Below are 9,605 nucleotides of genomic sequence, written 5' to 3'. Positions count from 1 at the left end.
AAAAATTTAAAATAGTATTGCTGCTGAAAGGAGCATCTGCTGTTGCCCAATATCACTCAAGGGGATTCTTACCCAGCAATGCTGGGCAACCACAAGAGTGGCCCCTTCATGAGTGGCCTGCTTGCATGAGCATTGTCCACAAACACTCAAGAGATCACAGTTCTCTTTCTTTGATTTTTTTTTAATCATGGAAGAAGAGTTGTGATCCTGAGTGAGTTACTGATGTTATAGTGACATCAATCTGATTGTTCTAGTGACCAGTAGATTTCTCATGTGAGCAGATATTTTCCTCCTAGTCAGCCCCTGTTCTATTATCTGGATCGGCTCTCAATACCCACTACTTAGGGCTCTGCAGAGTCAACTTTGTATTTGAATATATTTAAGGTAGACAGAATACTAAGTAGACCTGTTACAGAAATCACAATGACTACTTGTTAGCGCCACCACATGGTAAGTGAGGAAACGAAAGCTGTGATTAATTCTGTTCAAGTTTTGTGACACTGCACAGGTCAAAAAGTGCTCACACCTGAGCAGAAGTCAATAGACCTCTTCATATACACATAAGGTTAACGACATTCACAGGCAAGAAGAAAGTCAATGCTTGAACAAGTAATGCTCTTTCAAGAACTACAAGTCCCAGAGTTCCTTAGTCCCTGTCAGCATTTCCTGTACAAAAGGCTGGATGCACCAAAAAGGTATGGCAGCAAGGAGGAACATAACCAGGGACATTGGGATTCCAGGGACAGCAGGAGCAGGAGGGAGCCAGTACTGCTAACATGATTTACAGGCCCCAGAACATATGGAGACAAATGTGTTATGTCTTTGGTCTCCAAAGCACATAGAAGTGACACGGTATCTGACAGACAGGAAAGTGTCTAAAGGGCATTTGTTACCTATGCATAATTCATATACGCATGTGCCATACTGCTAGAAATGTAAGGAACTTAATGAAAGGGAATTAAAATAAGCTATATGACACCAATCCTCCAATTTTTCAAAACAGACCTGGCCTTTCATAAGAAGGGGGCCCATGTTATAGGTCCAACAAAATGGGCACTGCATAAATGGGGGTGGGGTGGCTAGGTGGGGGAGAATACTGGATTGACTAAATATGCATTCTTAAACTTAAGTTTCCCTGCTAAGTGAGCAAAGTGACACCTTTTAAAGTGGGGATTCTCTTTATTTAGCCGTGGGGGAGCAACTGGCCCAATCCATCCCCAGCACAGCATCCCTCCAGTGGCTATTGCTGGTGTCTATCTTATGTTTCTTTTCTAGATTGTGAATCCTTTGGGGGAGAAGGAGCCATTTTGTTTGTCTGTTTGTTTGTTTATATCTATGTAAACTGCTTTGGGAACTTCTTTTGAAAAGTGGTATATTAATATTGTCATTGTCATATTCATATGTAAATTTCATATGAAAATTCTTATCAAAGCAACCAACATCCAAGTGAATATGGTTGAAATTGAGATGCCAGTCATTTTTTTTAATTTGCTGAAGTGTTTAAAAAGAGACCAAAATATCTTATTCTTTCTTCTGTCCCCAATGATTTTCAAGCTTTCTACCCCTGATAGCTGGCCTATAACATGGAAGGAGTAGGCTATACCGATAAACTGCACTTGTGACTACCAGCATCTTAATTTATTCGTAGTTAAGACTGAGAAAAATATGCATTTTTGTAGTTGATGAAACATATATTCAGAAGCAGCACTACCAAACCATGTTAACATAAACATCAAGAGGGATGTATGGGTTTTGGACTCATAACACCATACTCCATTATCACACTTGATTGCTTTGCTGACACATTAACTTCCCATTAACTCAGTTACATGAATTTCAGAAAGCCAGGAATTTGCACAAGTGCAAGAAGATGGTGTACTTGCATCATGTCCAAATGTGCAAACAACAGAATTCCATAACTTATCTTGTGCAAGTGCAGCCTGGATGGCTAATTAATTGCTCTTGTGCAATAACTCCCTCTCCGAGCTAATTTCTTGTGCCATCATAGTTGCGCAAGTGGAAATTTGCCCTGGCTGCCGATATGTTCCTGGCAAAATACAAAGTGGTGGTTATTACTTTTAATACGGCTTAGGTCCAGGCTAGGTCTTTAATATGGCTTAGGTCCGGGTTACCTTAGACAGCACCTTCTTCTACATGATCCCCACCACACGTTAAGGCCCTCTGAGGAGGTCCGTCTCCAGTTACCACTGGTATATTTGGTGGTGACATAAAGGCACGCCTTCTCTGTAGCTGCTCCTGGACTGTTTGAATGCACTCCCTGCAGAAATCCATAATCTGAATTCATTATTGGCCTTCAGGAGAGCCCTTAAGACCTATCTGTTTGGCCTGACCTTCCAGGGTTTTAAAACTGTTTTAAATGTTTTACTTGTTAATTGGTTTTATATTGTTTTTATCATTTTTTATTTTAACTGTTAATTGATTTTAATTGTTTTTATTTTAATGTAAACCACCATGAGCCATTTTTGGAAGGGCGGTATAGAAATCCAACAAACACTTGTCAGGAACATGAACTCCCTTGCGCAGTGGAACTCTCTTGCCTATTAAAGTTGCACTGCCACAATGTTCTTCTGCAGTCGTAATGTTGCACAACATGTCAGCCAATGTTTGCTGTCCACAACCTAGCTTTATATGAATCTGTACCAAGACTGCAATATGCCACCTTCCAAGGGAAATATGGCTTTGAAGGAGCAGATATACAATGAGAATGAGCAAGAGAGTCAAAGTCACAATATTCTAGGCCTTGTATAATCAGCTGTATTCTCAGTTCTTGTGCTGTCATATAGTCATCTTGTATATTCAGCTGCTGTGCTTGGGTGCATTAGACATTGACAGAAAAAAAGGAAGGGCATGTGTTTTTTAAAAGTGCTGTTAATCTGAATCGGTGCCAGAAAGAAGACTAATACACACTCTTTCCACAGCAATGTATTGTTCTGTGCTTTTGTACTGTTTGTTTCTTTATTGTACTGTACTGTGTTGTACCTGTCTATTCCCTTCAGCATTCACCTGGAGAGGAATGTTGGAGGGATTGGCATGCCTTTCCTTCTCTCCTAGTGAGGTCTACTGTACCACAGGGGACTGGAATTCCCTTGGGGGACTGGAATTTGATTGCAGACTTACATTCCAGGAGAGTCTCTCCATCCAGGTTTCACCTGGCAGCAGTGAAAGATTCTGGTAGGCCCCATTCCAATGTGTTCTAGGCTTGTTTCAATAAACCCCATCTGTTTGCATTGGCTACCTCTCCGCATCTTCCTGGATGCATGAAGTACTTCCCTCTTCCATGGAAACTGTATTGGGTGGGATAGGTTACAAGAGAATCACAGCATGGCAATTTATTTTCTGTTGTTGTTGTTGCAAATGTCATTAGTGTGCACAATGCTTTGTGGTATTAATAAACAAAAAATAAGCAGTTCCTGCTCCCAAGGAGCTTACTGTTTTAAAGAAGAGTGAGGGAAAACACGTGGGGAGAGACTAGGATGGCAAGAGATGAACGTGAGCAAATGCATGTTTATGTGCTTACAGTTGGTTACAGCTGGAAATGTGGATTAAGGAGTTAAGTTGAAAAGTGGGTTTTGTGGAGGGATTTGAAGGATAAGAAATGACACCACATACTTTCACCAGTTCATCACTTTGTATTTAAAGCAATAGGCTCTTGCAAATATAATATGAAACATTTATCTAAGAGATAAAATGTGTGTATAATTTGTCAGTGGTGATCAGTTTAATTAAGCAATCTCACAGAGTAAGCATTCTTGCTTTGCTGTAGATATCTGTCTCTCATCAGTGTTACAGGACATCCAATTAGTTAACCAACGTGTGAGCTAATACGTTAAGTATAAGGTGATACTATGGTAAACAAGAGGAAGTCATTTTTAAAGTTTTGCCTTGCACCGAGTGGGAAAAAAAGCTAGAGTTTTCTCCAGGTCTCCTCTGTTCAGTTCTCACACACGTATCTCATTGTTTTCCATCTGCTTCATCGCATGGGTATTCTTTTTCCCCCTTTTCTTTTTTTGGCAAGACATTTGCACTGTGTCCACGGCACTGACATACACTAGCTGTCAGGTCGGCCTCCAAGGAACTGTCAAAGAATTCAGCTCTTAGCCAGATACTCTGGCCAGTACACAGGGCTTCACAAGTGCAGTTGCTAGTGGTGACCATCAAGAACTTTCTGGAAACAAACGGACTGTTCCTGGATGCCCAGGATTAAGTCAGAGACCTCCCCACCCTCCCTGGAGTTTGCTGACACACATAGAGAGGATGTTCAAACTGGACTTTGAAACACTCAGAAGTAGCCAGGTTCTTTCTTCTGCAACTCAGGGGATCACTCACTTTATGCCTGGCTTTAGACAGAGTCATTCAGAGGCAATGAGATGATTCTTATTGCTTCTGAGTGTCTTCAACCTTCAGCGTATGCACAAGACTGAACCCCATCCCACACACCAAATCTTTTTGTCAGTGATTAACTAGGTGTGGGCTAACACACTGAGGCTTAATCCGGGCAAGTCAAAGGTGCTTTTGGTCAGTAGGGAATCTGGGGTTAGGTATACAGCTTGTCCTTGATAGAGCTGAACTCCCCTGCTTGGGCCTGCAGTTTGGGTGAGCTCTTGGACCTAGCTTTGCTCCTGGTCTAGGTAGGGGCTGTAGCCAAGACAACTTTGCTGGTACACCAACTGCAGCCTTTCCTAAAGAAAGGAAAGGAACCCAAGCCATCCAGAACACAAATCTAGCCACTGTCACCCATGCAGATCCAGATTCAGCTAGTGGAGCATGCTGTACCTGGGACTGCCTTTGAAAAGGGTCCAGAAATTTCTGCCGCTGTAGCCAGATTGCTATTAGGAGCTTGTGGCATGAAACATGTGTCTCCATCAGGGTGGATTTGATTTAAATCAAACTGATTTAAATCACGATTTAAATCACTAGCAGGGTGGATAAAAATAAAAAAAATCCGATTTAAATAAAAAAAATCCGATTTTTTTTATTTAAATCGGATTTTTTTGATTTACATTGGATTTTTTTGATTTTTATCCACCCTGCTAGTGATTTAAATCGTGATTTAAATCAGTTTGATTTAAATCAGTTTGATTTAAATCAAATCCACCCTGGTCTCCATTACTGTTCACTCCACATTGGCTCCGTATTCATCTTTGAGCCCAATTCAAAGTGCTGGTTATTATTACCTTTAAAGCCCTAAATGGTTTTGGACTGAGGTAGTTAAAGAACCGCCTTCTGCCCATCAATCAAGGTCACCAGCCCTTCTCTGTGTCATGCCACGGTTAGTGGTGTGGTTGAGTGGGACCCAGGACAACCAGCTTGGACACCCAAGCTGTGGAGCTCCCTTTCCTGGGATGCCCACTTAGCCAGGAAAAAAGGGTGGGAAAGGAAACTCAAAAGGCTCTGAATAAGTAGATATTAACTTTATTCTGTAAGGCCTGACATGTTTCTGTAAGGCCTGATACATTTCTCTAAGGCCTGACAGAGATTCCTGCTGGTGCAGGATACAATTTCCAGTAAAGAGAATAATAATATATTTGCCTGTGACAGAGGTAAAGGTAAGTGTGCCATCGAGTTGGTTTCGACTCCTGGCAACGACAGAGCCCTGTGGTTGTCTTTGGTAGAATACAGGAGGGGTTTACCGTTGCCTCCTCCCGCACTCCTAGGTAATTTTGGAGCCTGGACCTAAAGGACTTTGGAGGCCCCCCCACTGCAAATTATACATCATCATACTCTGCTGGGGAACCACACTAGACTAAAGAGGATTTGGTGGGGGTGGGGGTGGGCAGGGGCTGTGGATGCCCTAGACTTCAGCCCCAAAATCCAGGGGTAAGAGTGCCTCTGAAGAAGAGCACATGCTTGAAATGTGTCAGGCTTTTCAGAACAAAGTTAATATCTACTTATTCAGCACCTTTGGGTTTTCTTTCTCTCCTTTTTTCCTGGTTTTCTGGTTCTGCATCTCCCCCCACCCGCCCGCCCACCCCATCTTTTTCCTTTTATGCCCACTCAGCCCCCATTTAAGACATTCTGTGCTTTGTCAGGCCTTTGGGATGGAATAGTTCATTCTCCTGGCTTTCCATTTTGCTTATATATTGCTGCTGGCTTACATGGCCTGCAGTGTAACTCGGGCATTACAGAGCCACCCGTGCCGCTGTGGGGCTCTAACACACGCGGTGATGCTGCTATGGAAGAGGCCAGTACTGGAGCTACTGAGCTCTTGAGTGACTGCATATTGTGTGTGACGTCCATTGGGAATAATGGATATCATGCATGAAGTGCAGTCACACAATGCCTGCATTATGCTGCTGTACATGTAAGCTGTTTACATGTGTAGAAATCATTTTGATGATGTTTCCCAGGTGTTATTTTGAATTTGTATTTTGATTTCTTTATTGTGTTGTGATGTTCTTATGTGGTATGCTACTTTGGAAGCTTTTAGTGGAAGAGGAACTTAGAAATAATAATATAAAATACAAGAAGTTGTTCTAGTAAGAACTAATCAGCCTACTTTCCTTTCTCTGTCTCTACAGCTGGACTAAATTTGGTTCACACTGAGGTCCACAAGCTAGATCTCTTGAACCTCAAATGTTCATGTGTCTGCCATGTTGGATTGGGGTGGATTACATCATTACAAACTACACCATTGAGGTGTCCTTGTGTGTTACTACAACTGAACCTAATTTGGTTCAAATCAGTTAAAAACCCCACAAGTTAGCCCACTTGTGCCTCTAACATTCATGTACTTGCCATCTTGGGTTTGGGGTAGATGATATCATCACAAACTATGCCACTGAGGTTTCCCCATGGGCCTCTACAGCTGTAGCAAATTTGGTTCAAATCAGTTAGGCGGTTCACAAGTTAGCTTACTTGCGCCTCCAAAGTTTACGCATCTGCCATCTTGAATCAGGGTGGATGATGTCATCACAGGCTATGCCATTGTGGTGTCCTTGTGTGTCACTCACTACAACTGTACCTAATTTTGTTCAGATTAGTCCGCTTGCACCTCAGATGTTCATGCAGACGCCATCTTGAACTGGAGTGGTTGACATCATCACACACCATGCCATTTTGGCATCCCTATGTGCCCTTACAGCTGTAGCAAATTTGCTTCAAAACAGTTAGTCGGTACACAAGTTAGCCCACTTGCGCCTCCAAAGTTTATGTGTATGGCATCTTGAATCGGGGTGGATGATATCATCACAAACTATGTATCTGAGGTGTCCCTATGTGTTTCTACAGCTTTAGCAAATTTGGTTCAAATTGATTAATCGGTTCATAGGTTAGCCCACATGCGCCTCAAAAGTTTACACGTCCGCCATCTTGAATCAGGGTGGATGGCATCATCACAAACCATGCCACTGAGGTGTCCCTTTGTGTCACTTACTACAGCTGTACCAAATTTGGTTCAAATTGGTTAGACAGTCCACAAATCAGCCTGCTTGTATCTCAGATGTTCACGCAGCCGCCATCTTACATTGGAGTGGTTGACATCATCACACACCATGCTATTAGGGCATCCATATGTGTCCCTACAGCTCTAGCAAATTTGGTTCAAATCGGTCAAGTGGTTCACAAGTTAGCCCACTTGCACCTCAAAAGTTTACACATCTATCATCTTGGATCGGGGTGGATGACATAATCACAATCTACGCCGCTGAGGTGTCCCTATGTGTTCCTACAACTGTATCCAATTTAATTCATATTGGTCCAGGCATTGCAAAGTTGATAGTGGGGGGACACACGGACACACACATAGAATGCTGTGTGATCTCATAAGCCTACTGGAAAGTAGGCTAAAAATCCCTGTGTTGCTTCCTGTTTGCATGAATGTGTTTCCTGCTCTGCCTCTCTGCTTTACTTGTGAACCCCTATCCTTGGCATTACTCTTGCTTTCCACCTTACTCTGCTTATCATTCTTTATTGTGTACAGATAGATATCATGATTGTTGAGCATATTGCCTAGATTTAAGATTTTATGGACTGATTTTAAGTTTTATGAATAAAACTGATGCTTGAACAGATTTAATCCTCTGGTTTCTGATCTACTTGCTACCACTGGTTAGCTTATTGTACCTAAGAACATAAGAACAGCCCTGCTGGATCAGGCCCAAGGCCTACCTAGTCCAACATCTTGTTCCCCACAGTGGCCCACCAGATGCCTCTGAGAAGCCCACAGGCAAGAGGTGAGGGCATGCCCTCTCTCCTGCTGTTGCTCCCCTTCAACTGCTTTTTAGAGGCCTTGGGCCTGATCCAGCATTGCTGTTCTTATGTAGACCCCAAAGTAACAACTGAGCAACTGAGTGCTTCGCCTGTAATACCATGCAACTCTTAATACTGGCATGCCAATCAAACTACTACGACTATGGCTGCTGCTACTACTACTACTACGAATATTTATAGACCACTTTTCAACAAAAGTTCTCAAAGTGGTTTACATAGAAAAATAAAAATAGATAAAGATAGGCCCTTGTGCCAAAATGGCTCACAATGTGAAAAGAAACACAAGGGAGACACCTGCGACAACCCCTGAAAAGATGCTGTACTGGGGCTGGACAGGACAGTTGCTCTCCCCCTGCAAAACATAAATGAATCACCAGTTTCAAAAGGTGCCTCTCAAACATCACCAGAACACTTCAATTCCTGTGTTGCTTATACAAAGGTGGAAGATCTGAGCCTGGTTTACTGTGCCACATGCTACATGTCGGGTAACCACCCAAGGTACAAACCTCTGTCAGTTAATTTTTGCGTTTGTGTGGATGCTAGGTCTGGATGTCCCACCTCCAGGGATGTAGTTGCAAATTCAGAAGTGCAGGAGCGATCCATGAGAGCCCCCATGGCCATGCCCACCCCAACAGCCAGAGAGACTGAGAAGTACAGGCTCGCCGTCCCTGTGTGTCCCCCCCACTCCAATACACCCCTGCCCATCTCTCAGTACACTGTCACCTTCAAATTTGCTTTTAAAAGTTGGATGTCTGAGATATACTTTACTTCAGAGAAGTTTCCCTCTCGGTACCCCTGGTTGGAAGGCTGAAGAGACTAAGAGCTAGTTGATTTTGAGATATATAATGTTAAATGAATATTAAAAGAATATATTGTATGAAATAATTTGCCTATTCAGAAAATATAAGCATAGCCTACAAAGATGTTTACTTATTGTGTGTTAAGCAATCTTTTCTATATTTTCTTGTATTTATAAATGCTGCAAATGGTATCGTAAAATATACAAGAGTGAATGAAGCCACCTGAAAGCAGCAGATGGGCAGGATTAATCTGTATATTTTTATGCAAAGGACATTTTATGCCAGGCAGACAATAAACACAGCTTATTTTTCTCTCACTGTATTCTGCTATTTGAATATAGTAGCGTCTATAACCACAATTTGTGTGCATTACAGTGAGTATTACTGTAGGTTTATTAATATGTTTGAGCTATAGACAACTGAAGGGGTTCCCCCCACCTTTGTGCTGAAAGCATTGTATATGTTATTTATATCATGTTTTATTCCTGCTATTATCATTTTTAGGAGAGAAAATACAGATCTAATTTTGGGCTATAAATAATTCAGATCAACTGGATTTTATACATCATCAAATTA

General features: G+C 42.1%; 1 long non-coding RNA gene across 1 annotated transcript; it reads left to right on the top strand.

Moving 5' to 3' along the window:
- The first annotated feature begins 287 nt into the window (after positions 1–287).
- Positions 288–9,346, top strand: LOC128349288 (uncharacterized). Its single transcript, XR_008318704.1, has 2 exons — positions 288–695; positions 8,773–9,346. It is a non-coding gene; the product is annotated as an uncharacterized LOC128349288 (long non-coding RNA).
- Positions 9,347–9,605: the final 259 nt, after the last annotated feature.

This window comes from Hemicordylus capensis, chromosome 3 (genome assembly GCF_027244095.1).
Source record: "Hemicordylus capensis ecotype Gifberg chromosome 3, rHemCap1.1.pri, whole genome shotgun sequence".
NCBI lineage: Eukaryota > Metazoa > Chordata > Lepidosauria > Squamata > Cordylidae > Hemicordylus > Hemicordylus capensis.
The sequence above is the reverse complement of the archived record's forward strand: the minus strand, read 5'-3'. Positions and strand labels throughout refer to the sequence as shown.